The following is a 14,755-nucleotide window of genomic DNA, read 5'->3' as shown; positions in this document are numbered from 1 at the left end:
ACTGTATATAATGATGAAAGGCTCAATCTACCATGAAGATATAGCTATCCTAAATGTGAATGCAGCAAACAACAGATCTACAAAGTATGTGGGAAAAAAAATTAGAATGTGGCAAGAAATATGCAAATCCAATTAGAGGTGGAGATTTCAACATCCCTTTCTCAAAAATTGACAGGATAACTACACGGAAAATCGGCAAGGCTATAGAAGAACTCATAACATCATTAACCAATAAATCAACAGGATCTAACTGACTATTTTTATTTATTGGCTGCATTGGGTCTTCGTTGCTGCATGCGGGCTTTCTGTAGTTGCAGAGAGCAGGGGCTACTCTTGGTGGCAGTGCACAGGCTTCTCATTGCAGTTGCTTCTCTTGTTCTGGAGCATGGATTCTAGGTGTGTGGGCTTCAAGAGTTGTGGTATGTAGGCTCAGTAGTTGTGGCTCACAGGCTCAGTAGTTGTGGCTCATGGGCTTAGTTGCTCTGTGGGATATGGGATCTTCCTGGACCAGGGCTTGAACCTGCATCCTCTACATTGGCAGGTGGATTCTTAACCACTGTGCCACTAGGGAAGCACTAATTGACATTTAGAAACTACCCCACGCAACAGCAAAATACACATTCTTTTCAAGTGCCCATGTTACGGATACCAGAAAGACCTGGGTCATAAACTTAACAAATTTAAAGCAACTGAAACCATAAAGAGTGTGTTCTTTGATACCAATAAAATTAAACTAGAAATAAATAACAGAAAGATAACAGGATCATCTCTTAACACTTTGAAACTAAGCAGCATGCTTCTAAATAACCTTCAAAGAGGAAGTATCAAAGGAAGATAAAAAATACATTGAACTAAATGAAAGTGAAGATACAACATAAAATTTGTGGGCAGGCAGCTAAAGGAGTTTTGAGAGGGAAATTAATAGGACTAAATTCATATAAAAATAAGGCAAGTCTTAAATTAATAATCTAAGTTCCCACCTCAAGAGGCTGGGAAAAGAACAGCAAACTAAACCCAAGGCAAGTAAAAGAAAAGAAATCATAAAGATAAAAGTAAAAATCAGTGAAATTGAGAACAGAAAAACAGTAGATGTACAACAGAAACTAACAATACTGTAAAGCAATTATACTCCAATAAAGATGAGAAAAAAGAAAAAAAAAAACAGTAGAGAAAAATCAATAGAACAAGGAACTGGTTCTTTGAAAAAATTGACAAGTCCTTAGCAAGACTGACACAAAAAAGAGAAGATACAAATAACTGGTATCAGGAATGAAACAACAGATATCACTACAGACCCTGCAGGAAATAAAGGTGATACTATGAACAGTTTTACCTACATGAAGTTGGCAACTTAGATGGAATAGACCAATTCCTTGAAAAACACAAACTACTACAACTCACCCAGTATAGTGTAATTTGAATAGCCCTGTAACTATTAACAAAGTGGTATTCATAGTTTTAAAACTCCCCCAGAAGAAATCTCTATGCCCAGTTGATTTTTTTCTGGAGAGTTCTGTTGCACATTTAAAGAATAATTAATATCAAATCTGCAGTCTATTCCAGAAAATAGAAGAGAACTCTTCTCAATTCATTGTGGGATGCTAGCATTGCCCTGATACCAAAGCCAGGCAAAAATAATACAAAATAGAAAACTATATTACAACATTTCTCATATAGAGATGCAAAAATCCTTAACAAAATAGTAATAGAATTCAGCAATATATGAAACAATTATAAGCCATGACCTAGTAGGATTTATTCCATGGAAAAACACCTGGTTCAATATTTGAAAATTATTCCATGTAATCCACTATGTTAATAAGTTAGAGAAAACACATGACCATTTCAATTGATGCAGAAAAGCATTTGACAAAAGTCAACACCTATTCAAAAAAAATCTCATTAAAAAAATAGGGGTGGAGAGATTTCTCCAACTTGATATGTGACAATCTACAAAAAAACATACACGAAACTAGTTAAAGATGAAAGGCTGAATGCTTTTGCCTTAAGATTGGGAGCAAGGCAAGGATATCTACCCTTACCATTCTTATTCAACAGAGTAAAGCAAGGAACAAAAAGCACATGAATTGGGAAGGAAGAAATAAAACTGCCATTATTTGTAGGCAATGTGATCATATATATAGAAAATCTTGAAAAATCTATGTTAAAACAAAACAAAACAAAACATGAGAACTAATAAGTGAGTTCAGGAAGATCACAGGATACAACTAAACATACAGTCAATTGTATTTCTGTATACTAACAATGAAATTCAAAAATATTGACATTGACACAGAAATTCAAAAATACAATACTGCTTACAGTTGCTCGAAAAAAGAGAAGTATTTAGGTGTAAACCTAACAAAACATGTACAAGACTTGTATATTAAAAGCTACACAATACTGATGAAAGAAATAAAAGATTTAAACAAATGGAAAGGCATACCATGTTCATGGAGTGAAAGATGTCAGTTCTCCTCAAGCTGATATATATATAGGTTTGTTAGCAATTCCTATCAAAATCACAGGAAGATTTTTGTGGATATTGACAAGATTATTCTAAATTTTGTATAGAAAGGCAAAAGAACTAGAATAGTCTAAACAATTTTGAAAGAATCAGCCTGGGAGGATTCAATCTACCCAATTCCATGGCTTATTATATAGACACTATAATCAAGACTGTGGTTTTGTGGAGGGATAGATGCATAGATCAATGGAGGAGAATAGAGACCCCAGTCAAAGACCCATACAGATGTGCGCAGTTGACTTTTGACAGAGGTGCAAATGCAATTCAGTGGAGATAGGATACCTTTTTTGACACACAGTGCTGGAGCAGTAAGACATAGGTGAAAAATGAACCTCAATCTTAGTTTCACACCTTATACAAAAATTAACTCAAAATAGATCATGGAGTTAAGTACAAAACTGTTACCAAAAATAGGATGAAATCTTTGGATCTAGGCGTAGACAAAGAGTTCTTAAACTTGATGCCAAAAGTATGATCTGCAAAAGAAAGAAGAAATAAATCAGAATTCATTAATATTAAATTGTTTTGCTATGCCAAAGACTCTGCTGGGAAGATAAAAATATGAGCTACAGACTGGGAGAAGGTATTTGCAAACCACTAATTTGAGAAAGAACTAGTACCCTTGAATATATAAAGAACTCTCAAAAATCAACTCTAAAAAGCAATCTAAGTAGAAAATGGGGAAAAGACTGGAAGAATTTCACCAAAGGGTATTTGTAGGTAGCCAGTAAGCATGTGAAAACTTGTTGGATATCATTAGTCATCATGGAAATGCATATTAAAATCACAATGCCAAATCACTATATACCTATCACAGTGGCTAAATTAAAACTAGTGACAGCATCAAATGCTGGCAAGGATGCAGAGAAACTAGAACACTGATAGATTGCTGGTAGGAATGTAAAATTGTACAGCCGCCTTGGAAAACAGTTTGGCAATTTCTTAAACTAAGTAGGCAACTAGTGTAAACTTTTATCATTGCTCAGAAATATTTAAGTATTTAAAATTTTAAAAAATTTACAAAAATTTAAAAATTAAATATTTTTTCACCAAGAAACATTTATTATAAAATGTAAGGCTTAATATTTCTTTGTGAAGATAGTGATAGATGATGGGAAATGACATTGTATTGCATTTATGGAACAAAGTGCTGGACTGTAGTGAAAGGCACAGATCATAATGTTGCTGATTTATTTTGAGAGTCGAAAAAGTATTGGTGGGACTTCCCCAGTGGTGCAGTAGTCACTCCTGCCAATGCAGGGGACTCAGGTTCAAGCCCTGGTCCAGGAAGATCCCACGTGCCAGTGTGCCACAACTGCTGAGCCCATGTGCCACAACTACTAAAGGCTGTGCACCTAGAGCCCATGCTCCGCAAAGAGAAGCCACTGCGATGAGAAGCCTGCACACCACAATGAAGAGTAGCCCCCACTTGCCACAACTAGAGAAAGCCTGCATGCAGCAACAGACCCCAAGCAGCCAATAAATAAATAAAATAAATGAATAAATTAAAAAAAAAAAGAAAAAGGTTTAAAAAGAAAAGTCTTGATGAGAAAAATATTGAGGAGAATTTATAATAATTAAATGCTTATCAGGTTAATTTTTTATACAAATTTCCTTGGAGGAAAAAGTATTAATTTTCAGATCACCTTACAGGAATTCTTGGGTAAAAACTTTCTGGGAGTCATAAAGTCTGCTTTCTTTTTACTCTTTTGGGAAGAACCCATAATTCTATCCCTATTCCTTTAGAAAAAAAAAAAAATCTGCCCTTTTATAACTGATGACAGATGGGGCATCAACAAAGATGTTATTTTTATTCATTTAGAACTATTTGTCAATGATAATTCAGTTCTCTTCCAGATTTTTCTCAATCATCAAATATAATGCTCTCAAACTAGTGACATACAAGAATATGAGTGTAATCTAGACAGGATATATCTGTGTCTTATTTCCAGGATGTTGTGCTACTGTTAACTGGGCCGGTCACTGTGAGATCTACTTGGTCTGCCCTTCCCTAGCTGTAATACACACCATCTTATTCACAGTGAGCCTGCCTGGGATATTAATGTGCTCTCTCTATGACTGCTTCATGGAGGTTGGCTTCCAGAGTAGTTGGAATGATTTTTCTTTGGCTTCCTTGCTTACTGTCACCCCCTTTCCTTGCTTACGGTCTCCCCACAAAACAAATTACCAAGAATTCTCCAGTAATATAGTATTAACGTTCAAATGTGAAGATTACTGTTAACAGTGATTGATTGGATATGAATGACTGAAAAAAAATGTGGCGTTTGCAAAAAAGGAAAAGAAAGTGTCTTCCCTGGAGGTGATTACTGGCGTCTTGGGGAGCATTTAGGGAATCTGAGTTTGTGAGGCCAGTGCATTAGCAGGCTGGAAACAATGTGGCATCGCTACCACTGATGAAGAAGAACAAGGTACCATGCCAGGGGCAAGCCCAGGCTCCTGGGCAAGGCTCCCAACTGCTGAGAGGCTGACTTTATTTTGTAAACTCTACAAGTAATTTGTTAAGTCACATCCTATGATTGCTGGCGCTATTGTGCAGAGCGGCTTCACAAAAGAAGCATTGCTAGAATGCATTAGAAATGATGATTTAAGATGAACTGGCTCTGTTGAAATAACCTAAATTACATGCTACAGCACTGTTTTTCCCAAGTGGCTAAAATCACCGACTTAAGATATTTAAAATGTCAGAAACGTATATCCTTAATAAGATCGGAGAGGCAGCCATACTTCAGGGAGCATCATAGGTCTTCAACATCATCTAACTAGACCTTTGAGACTACATGGGTCGTGCCTTGATTTCTCTTATTATGAATTAATCCAAAATGACTGATGCATTCTGACGTCTGAACGGGGCTGCGCCAGATGTGTGGCTGAGTCATGTTTGCAAGTTCCTTGCTTTAGATCCTGCAACGTCATTTAGGATTAAACATTTAGACTGGAGGATTCGTCTTCCAAGTATTGTAATCCTAATGCCTAACACATGGATCCAGGGATACATGTGTGTGTCTGAGTGCACAGATCTGAATTAAGGAAAGGCAGCTTCTTCTGGCACCAGCGTATACTAATAGAGTATCATTGGTGTAAACGGGAAACGTTGCATGTATTAACTCAGGTTTCCACACGTAACACTTAGGCAATTGGCAAGACAAAATTTATTCTAGTCCCCTCATAGGGGTGGGAGCAAGATAACAATAAGAATTGTTGGCATTGCTGAATTGTCTCTTGAATATTTTCATAACAATAATTCTTGACATTGCTGAACTATATTGAATATTTTGGGCAATGTTACAGCAAGCCTCACCACCATTGCAATCACCTGAATTTGGCAATTAACAGACAGCTGAAATTCTTATACTGAGTAGTATTTTATATAGGTCTGTTTATTGGAAATGAGTGATTTATTTATTTTTAAAATTTATTTTCTTTTATTGAGATATAATTGACATATAACATTATATTAATTTCAGGTGTACAACATAATGATTTGATATATGTATATATTGTGAAATGGTCACCACAATAAGTCTAGTTAACATCCGTCACCACACACAGTTAGAAATTTTCTTTCTTGTGATGAAAACTTTTAAGATGTATTTTCTTAGCAGCTTTCAAATCTATATTACAGTGTTATTAACTGATGTCACCATGCTGTACATTTATTTTTAATATCTAAATTTAAAAGTTGTTAGTGAGCTTTCCAAGATTTTGCTTGGTTTGGTAGATCATAAAAGAAGACTGAACTGAAAAAAGGACCAGGGAAAAGTGGAAAATGTTTTGACAACATGAACAAAAACAAAATAACTTTGCAATCCACTTTGTAACTCTATATGTGTAGGTTACTGCTGCCCTCAAGAGTGTGAATAACTAATTTTAGCCAATAATGAGACCAAAAAATTGTGAAAAAAGATGTTAAAGCAAGAGAAAGTGATATGTTCATTCAGTGCATGAAGTATCTCTGTTAACTAACCATGAAGAGATGTACACTTTTCTTAATAGGAAATAAGTTTTCCCCAATTCCACTTAATAAATGTTTATTAACTTTAGAAATAGCAGTTTGAATGGGTATCAAGTCTTTAGCCTTTCTGGGGCACCTGCATGATTTGCTCTCAGTCTGGCAGACTGTGTGTGTGTGTGTGTGTGTGTTTGTGTGTGTGTGAGTGACAGAGAGGGAGGAGAGGAGAGGCAGGTGAGCAAGTACAGACATACACAGTTGAGTACACAGCACAAGAAAAGTACTCACGTGCATGGAATAAGATGGGTCTGAGTTTGGAAAAGCTAGAGTCCATTTATCACCTGCAAAATATCACAAAAAATGTTGCATAAATGCCAAGAGTGCTTTTATGTCTGGACTGTGTGTTGATGACAGGGGCAGATGGTTGATACAGGCTAAGAATGGACACTTCGCAACTCCCAGCGTTTGGAACCCTGCCATGTGAATTTGAAACGGGTCAAAGTGAAACGCTGGGCTTTTCATATACTCATGAGAGGTGCAAAATTCCAAAACTGGGGGCATCATGAGAAGTCAGGCTCTGAGAAAACAACCCTATTAGTAAAGCTAAGTTTACAACAGATACTGTCATTTATCTGGCTGTTGTCTGGATGAAGAGAAAGGAGATGGGAAAAATTCTTACGTAAATGAAGCCCCAAAGAGTGTAGTGGAGTCATGTTCTTCTTACGTTTGTAACAATGTTAATATTTGTGTTGATGTACCTCACCTTAATTCTTATGCCATAATAATGTAATAGTTATCACTTTTCAATGCAGTTATAATATGTGTGCTCCCTTTACTGAGAGCCTGCAAGGAGATTAAAATAAAAGGATTCCATGACATGCTTTATGTTACAAATAAGACAAGAACTTTTTTTTTTCAGTGAAGTTATATGGAGAGAAATAATCAGATGCTGCATGCACCACACTTCATAATTGCTTTGCCTTTTAGCTGCCAACCTTAGACTTTCATCTCAGCTGTAGGTTTGTCATCATTAGGTGGGAGGAAGTAGCGTCAGAATGGCGGGGATGCTGCTTCTAGAAAGCTCGAGTTGTGTATCCACCGTGACACAACTCAGACCCAGAAGTATTCGTTACAGCCAAAACATAAACTATTTATAAAAATATAAATGAAGCCAAAGTGACGATTGTATTAAAATAGAACCGCTGGGTGGAGAAAATTTATGAAAATCATAAGGAGCTTTTAAGCTATCAAGCTATACCGTTACGAACGAGTTACGGCAAGCATTATGAGCGTCTTGTGCCGGGGTGAGAGGAACGAAGAAAACTTTATTCACAGATACACACAAATAAAAAGGCGTGGATGGTGATGTGTGGGTTTGCCGACCACAAAGAGGAGCGGTATCTGTGTCCACCTGATCCTGGGAGAGACGCAGAGACTGGGAAAAGCGTGACATCGAAGACTGGCCTTTCTCCGGCGCCTGCCCTGTGACTGCCCTCTGCTAGGCATCTTAGGCGCAGTGTGATTCCAGGCCAGCAAAGAGAGTGCAGAGTCGCAGAGGATGGAAGAGGCGGTGCCCGCGGCGTGGAAATTCAAGCGACAAGAGGTGCGTGGGTGACACTGACGTCAAAGGCCCAGCGGTAAGAAGTGACCTTCAGGGCAGCTCTGGGGACGCGACAGGGTGCTCAGCAGAAGGCTCAGCCCTCCCTTTGCCTCAGGGGAGACTGAAGGTAGTTCTGTGCGCGTTCAAAGCACATTTGTCACGCGGCAAGTCTTTAGTTCATATATGGGATGAGAAGAATGAGAAGAAGACCAGAAAGCAAAGGGACATTTGTATCTGTCTTTCTGTCCATCCATTCATCCATCTAGCCAGTTCAAGCAGGCAGATGGCAAGTCCCTGGTTAACTTAAATACAGCTGTGTCCGTTGTTGTTACCAGGACAGCAACGAATATTCAAAATGATGCCCTAAGTCACCGAGGAAAAGAGGTATAATATTATTCTTAAGAAGGTAGGCACATGTAAAAATCTATTCTAGAAAGATTTCCATCTTTTCATTAGATCGATGATTCCTCGAGGGAAGAAATCATATCTTATTCATCTTTATATCTCTTGATGCCTAGCACAATGTTCTTTGCATAGGAGATAAAAATATTTGTGACACTGAACAGAATAGAAATAATTTAAGTTGTTGGGAAAAAAATTATGTTTAAAAGCCAGTACTTTTATTATCAGGAGACTCAACCTGAAATGATACATTGCCCTCCCCATACTCCTACTGATTCGCAGCCCTCAAAATAAGATGATGTTTTCATGTATTGAGTTAAGGATTCAGTTACTGAAGTGTCTTTAGTAACACAGAGGATGTGTTTCTAAGACATTTTTCAGGAACATTGTAAACAGAGGAAGATATTGTACAAGTGGTGTCACATGAAGGGATTATTTCCTGCCATCCTGCATCGTGGCACCAGGCAGAGGTACCCTACTCTTGCCTTTTCCTGGATGATTCTGAGCTCAGTGACTTGAGTGCCACTGGCCATAAGCCTTAAGAAGTATCCTAAGCTCAAGGTGGGATTTAGCCAGATAAGACTCAGGGATCAAGACTGTAGAGCTTCCAAAGATGTCTCTACCTGAGGCTCGGCTAGGGCATCCTCCCGTCTACCCAGGCCCGGCACATCCCCGAAGAGACTAAATTCTGTTCCAGTAGAATCTGCATCGTGTGGTAGAGAGAGCGGTAGGTCCTTGAGTCTGTGGTCTGGGATTTTAGTGACCATATTTGCCCTAACTGGTAAGCTGTAACCTCCTTGGGGTTCGGTTTTGATAATGATAACGTGGGGACTGTCCTATCTGCCCTGCAGAATTACTGGTAGATCATGTGAAATAATGTGTCTGATGCACTGGGGGGATCGAGAGCACTGGACACACATCAGGTCAGTGTTCCTTTGTGGCCAGACCAACCTTTTTGTTAACTTTGCTGCCAAGGATGTCTTAACTTACCGGCACTGATAATAGTTGAAAATAAGGAATATTATAAATGAGTTATTCGAGGTATATCGGTAAGGAAACATAGAAAGTGTTATTTATGAAGAATGAACCTCTTTGCACACTAAGTACAGACTATGTACTCTTGGCCCAATTAATCCAATACTTTGAGTCTGTTATCTTCATCAGAGACTCTCTCAGCTTCCCAACAGTTCTGGCCGCCTCCACGGATTTCAGCAAGCTCACTAACACTCAACGATTTTCACTAAAATCTAGTTAAGATCCTATTAACGCTTTTCAGTGGGTCAGCACTGTTCTCTCTCTGATGGAAACATGCCACTTACCACAGAGCCTTCCTTAGAGTAAGTGGAGTGATACTATTTCACTCTACAGGTCTTGTCAGCTTGGCGTTGCCCTCAGAACTTGTCTTAAACTACTCTGAATTAAAAAAAAAAAAAAGTGTTTCTACATTCTAAATAGTATATTCTAAAGGAGCCCAAACCTTTTCCTGCAGTTTTTTACATAGCACACCATGTCACCTGTAGTTGAATATCTGTTTTTGCAAGTTACAATAAAAGTGAAAACCAGCTGTGTCATGCCTTTTGCAATTTACTGTTTCAGTTATACATATATATACATTTTTTATATTCTTTTCCATTATGGTTTATCATAGGATATTGAATATAGTTCTCTGTGCTCTACAGTAGGACCTTGTTGTTTCTCCATTATATATATAGCAGCTTACATCCCACTCCATTCCTTCCCCCAGCCCCCTCAGCAACCACACGTCTATTCTCTATGTCCGTGATTCTGTTTCTGTGTCATAGGTAGGTTCACTTGTGTCATGTTTCAGATTCCACATATAAGTGATATCATATATTTCTCTCTCTCTGTCTGACTTACTTCACTTAGTATGATAATCTCTAAGTCCATCCATGTTGCTTCAGATGGCATTATTTCATTCTTTTTTATGGCTGAATAATATCCCATTGTATATATATATACCACATCTTCTTTATTCATTCATCCATTGTTGGACGTTTAGGTTGTTTCCATGTCTTGGCTGTTATGAATAGTGCTGGTATGAACATGGAGGTGCATGTATCTTTTTGAATTATGGTTTTGTCTGGATAGATGCCCAGGATCATGAGGTAATTCTATTTTTAGTTTTTCGAGGAACCTCCGTGCTGTTTTCCATAGAGCCTGCACCAACTTACGTTCCCATCAACAGTGTAGGAAGGTTCCCTTTTTGAGGAAACCCCTTTATGAGCAGGTGAAAGGAGCTCGGGAAAGGGCCAGGCTTTCTGAACCATGGAATGTGTTTATATCAGTTCTGAAAATGGAGTTTTGGAGTTTGGGTGTTCTCTCAATCTACTTGAGTATAGGAGATATGACAAAATATTAATTCATTCAACAAATATATACCTCCTGCAATGTGCCAAGCACTATAGGTCTTGTGGAGAAAGCATTGATCAAAGCAGACAAAACTCTACCTTCATGAAGCATATTTTCTTGTGGGGGAGGTTGATATATTTTTAGGAGAGTGCTATGCTAGTAATTTGGCTCTCAGGGAGAAAAGAGGCCTAATTTTTAGCATTTGCCAACCATGGCTAATTTCAGGCTACTGGCATGAAGGGGAGTTGGGGAGAGATGTGTATAACCAGCAATCTGGATTTTTTGAGGAAACTCCATAGTGTTTTCCACAGTGGCCGCACCAATTTACATTCCCACCAACGATGCACAAGGGTTCCCTTTTCTCCACATCCTCACCAAGAGGCATTATTTGTTGTCTTTTTGCAGTACCCATTTTTATAGGTATGGGGTGATACCTCTTTGTGGTTTTTTTGTTTTTTTTTTTAAATAAATTTATTTTATTTTTATTTATTAGCTGTGTTAGGTCTTTGTTACTGTGCATGGGCTTTCTCTAGTCGCGGCGAGAGGGGGCTGCTCTTCATTGTGGTGTGCAGGCTTCTCAGTGCAGTGGCTTCTCTTATCGCAGGGCACCGGCTCTAGGCATGGGGGCTCAGTAGTTGTTGCTCATGGGCTCGAGAGCACAGGCTCAGTAGTTGTGGTGCATGGCCTTAGTGGCTCCACGGCATGTGGGATCTTCCCGGACCAGGGATTGAACCCGTGTCCCCTGCATTGGCAGGCGGATTCTCAACCACTGCGCCACCAGGGAAGTCCCTCATTGTGGTTTTGATGAGCACTTCCCTGATGTTTAGTGATGCGCAGCATCCTTTCACTTTGTTGGCCATCTGTGGGTCTTTGGAAAAATGTCTGTTCAGGTCCTCTGTTCATTTTTTAATCCAGTTGCTTGTGGTTGTTATTGTTTTTTTTTCATGCTGAACTGAGTGAGTTCTTTGCACATTTTGGATAGTAATCCCTTGTTAGATGTATGATTTGCAAACATCTTCTCCCATTCAGTAGGCTACTTTTCCATTTTGTTCACTGTGCAAAAGCTTTTTGTTTGATGTAGTCCCATTTGATTATTTTTGCTTTTGTTTCCTTGCCTAAGAAGATATACCACCAAAAATATTGCTAAGACCAATGTGAAAAAAGCATACTGCGTATGCTTCCTTCTAGAAGTTTTATGGTTTCAGGTCTTACATTTAAGTCTTCAATCCATTTTTAGTCTCTTTTTGTGCATAGAGAGAGAGAAGTGGCCTTATGTAGGAGCCGTCCTTTGGGCCCAGCAGCACGCTCCCCTCTGGTCACCAGAGCTGTATGCTCTAGGGGTGCTTTCTTTATGGGCTCTGTGGGCCATTCTCTTGTGGCAGGGCCGGCTGCTTTGGATGTGCTGGCATGCCTGGGGAACTCCTGGTGCGGTTGAGTACCAGGCCCTGCCTCACGCGGGGGCTGCCGGCCTGCTGGTGGACGGGGCCAGGTCCCAGCTTGGCTGGCTGTGTAGCCCTGAGTGTGCCTGGTGCCAGCCCACTGGTGGGCAGGTAAGTCCCTGGCACTGATAGGCTAGAGGGAGGACTCCAGCATGGTGCTCACCATTGCCAGTGTCCTCGTGGTTAAACGAGCTCCTAAAAGTGACCGCTGCCAGCGTCTTTATTCCCAGTGGAGTCCCAGTGGCGTCCTGCTTCTCCAGGAGGCTCTCCAAGGTGAGCAGGTGGGTCCCAACCAGCCTCTTTTCAAATCACTGCCTCTGTGCTGGACTCGGAGTGTGTGAGATTTGTGTGTCCCCTTAGGAGTGGAGTCTCTGTTTCCTGTAGCCCTCCGCCTCTCTCAAACGCAAACCCTGCTGGCCTTCAGAGCCCGATATTCTGGGGGCTTGTGCTTCTAGTGTAGGACCACCAGGCTGGTGAGCCCAGTGTGGGGCTTGGACCACTCGATCCTTGGGGAGAACCTTTGCAGTGGTGATTATCTACCCATCTGTAGTTTACCTACCTGGAGGTGTGGATTCTGACTACACCAATACTCCACCCCTCTTACCTGTCTCCTTGTAGTTCCTTCTTTACATCTTCAGTTGTGGAAAATACTTTCTGCTAGTCTTCGGGTCTTCCTCATAGATAGTTTCTCCGTAAATAGTTATGATGTTGATGTGTCCATGGGAGGAGGTGAGTGTGGGGCTTCCTACTCCGCCATCCTGGACGCGTAAACCGGACTTCTGCTTCTGTTTCTGCCTCCGTCCCTCACTAGCTCTTTGCTTCCCTTTGCCCGTGCACAGGTAGCTCCATGGAAGTAGAGACATGCGGTAATGCTTCCTACCATTATATTCTTGGTGTCTAGCACACAGTAGGCACTCAGTACATGTTTGTGGCGTGAATGTTGTTATACCTTTTGCCATAGTTTATGTAGCTGTGAGATCTAAATAACAATACCAACTTTTCAGGTGGTTTTGAAGAAAAAATATAAAATGATGTGTACAAAGTGCATTGCACATCCAATATACAGAAAACATGAATACATGGAAGCTGTAATTATATTTTTTCATATTCTGTGTCATTTTGAATCTTGGTAAAATTTCGCACATCCAGAAGGGAGGCTTCTTCATGGGAAAAATAATGGTGGCTAATAGTCACCATTTTCATTAAGACTTTGTTACTAAGTGCCATCTCCTGAGTAACTCAGAAATAGAGGACTCTCGTGTCTAAAAGCCATAAAGTCCAAAAAGTTAAAGTAACTGAGTCACTGCAACTAGAAAGAATCTGTCCTTCCCATCGTAATAAACTATTACTATGTTTCCCTTGCTTAGGACTTCCTACACGTAAATATTATTCACTGTGATGATTGTTTTAAAATGGTACGTGCTCTGGGCCTTTGGAATAAAAATAAAAGGCCTGCAGTGGTGTTAAAAGTAGATGAGCAGAGACCGAACTGTTTGAGAGATGTACACTCAGTTGTCATGGTAGCCAAAAGCTCCCAAATAGATCCTTTCCTCCTGCCCAGATGTTTAATGTCTGTAATAACATGCCCTAGATGGTGACAGAGCCAGATGTGAATGTATAATACCATTTTTTTTTTTGTCCTTGACAGTTTAGAAAATCTTTTTAAAGCTCCGTGATGAATTTAGCTGGGAGTAAGCAAGTGAGAATTTGGTAGAACATCTGTGTTTCTGAAGTTTGTATTTTTAAGCTGTATATGAATTCTCAGTTGCCTTTTTTGATGAATGTATTAATTGCACACATTTTGAAGAGAAATTCATAAAACCAACTAATAAGAGCATATCTGGGAATTGAGGCTACAGAATGTAAAACTGTTGATATGAATCTTTTATTTTCTCATGTTATGACCTAAGTACCAATTCAGGCTAATGACTATTAAAGAAAAGAACACATTAATTTGTAAGTCGCTCCTAAAGTTGATTGTATGAAGAAAAGACCTTTACCTTGATTTAGCTTTTCAGTAGGTGAAATTGTATATACATGTAAGTGTATTTGATTTTCACAAGAGTTTTTATTTTTATTCTATACAAGAAAGCTATTGCTAACCAATATTTTCCTGTGAAAATACCTCTGATGTAGGTTAAAAGTGTAACCTTAACTTGTCACTGACTCTATGACCAATGAAAGAATGTTAACTGAGGGTCATAATACATGTTCAATGAACAGTTAACTCTTCTTGAGAAAAAAATTTTAATGTTCAGTTAATTTATATGAAGACTAATGGACATAAAAGTCTAACATAAAAGAAAGCATTTATTGCAGGTATGTGTTTTCTGGTGACTGAAGGGTGGAGGAAAACAAGGGAAAGTACGATTTTTTTGTAAGGAGATCAGAGTCAGATAATCAAGGATAAAGAAGAGCATGGGAGAAACTGACAAAGAAAAAAATGT

The 14,755-nt window shown here is 39.2% G+C and overlaps 1 protein-coding gene across 1 annotated transcript in view; it reads left to right on the top strand.

Annotated features, from left to right (window-relative positions):
* ENOX1 (ecto-NOX disulfide-thiol exchanger 1) overlaps positions 1-14,755 on the top strand; it is a 562,092-nt gene that overhangs the window by 154,863 nt on the left and 392,474 nt on the right. The window lies entirely within an intron of this gene.

This window comes from Hippopotamus amphibius, chromosome 14 (assembly GCF_030028045.1).
Source record: "Hippopotamus amphibius kiboko isolate mHipAmp2 chromosome 14, mHipAmp2.hap2, whole genome shotgun sequence".
NCBI lineage: Eukaryota > Metazoa > Chordata > Mammalia > Artiodactyla > Hippopotamidae > Hippopotamus > Hippopotamus amphibius.
This window is presented reverse-complemented; position numbering and strand designations above follow the sequence as displayed.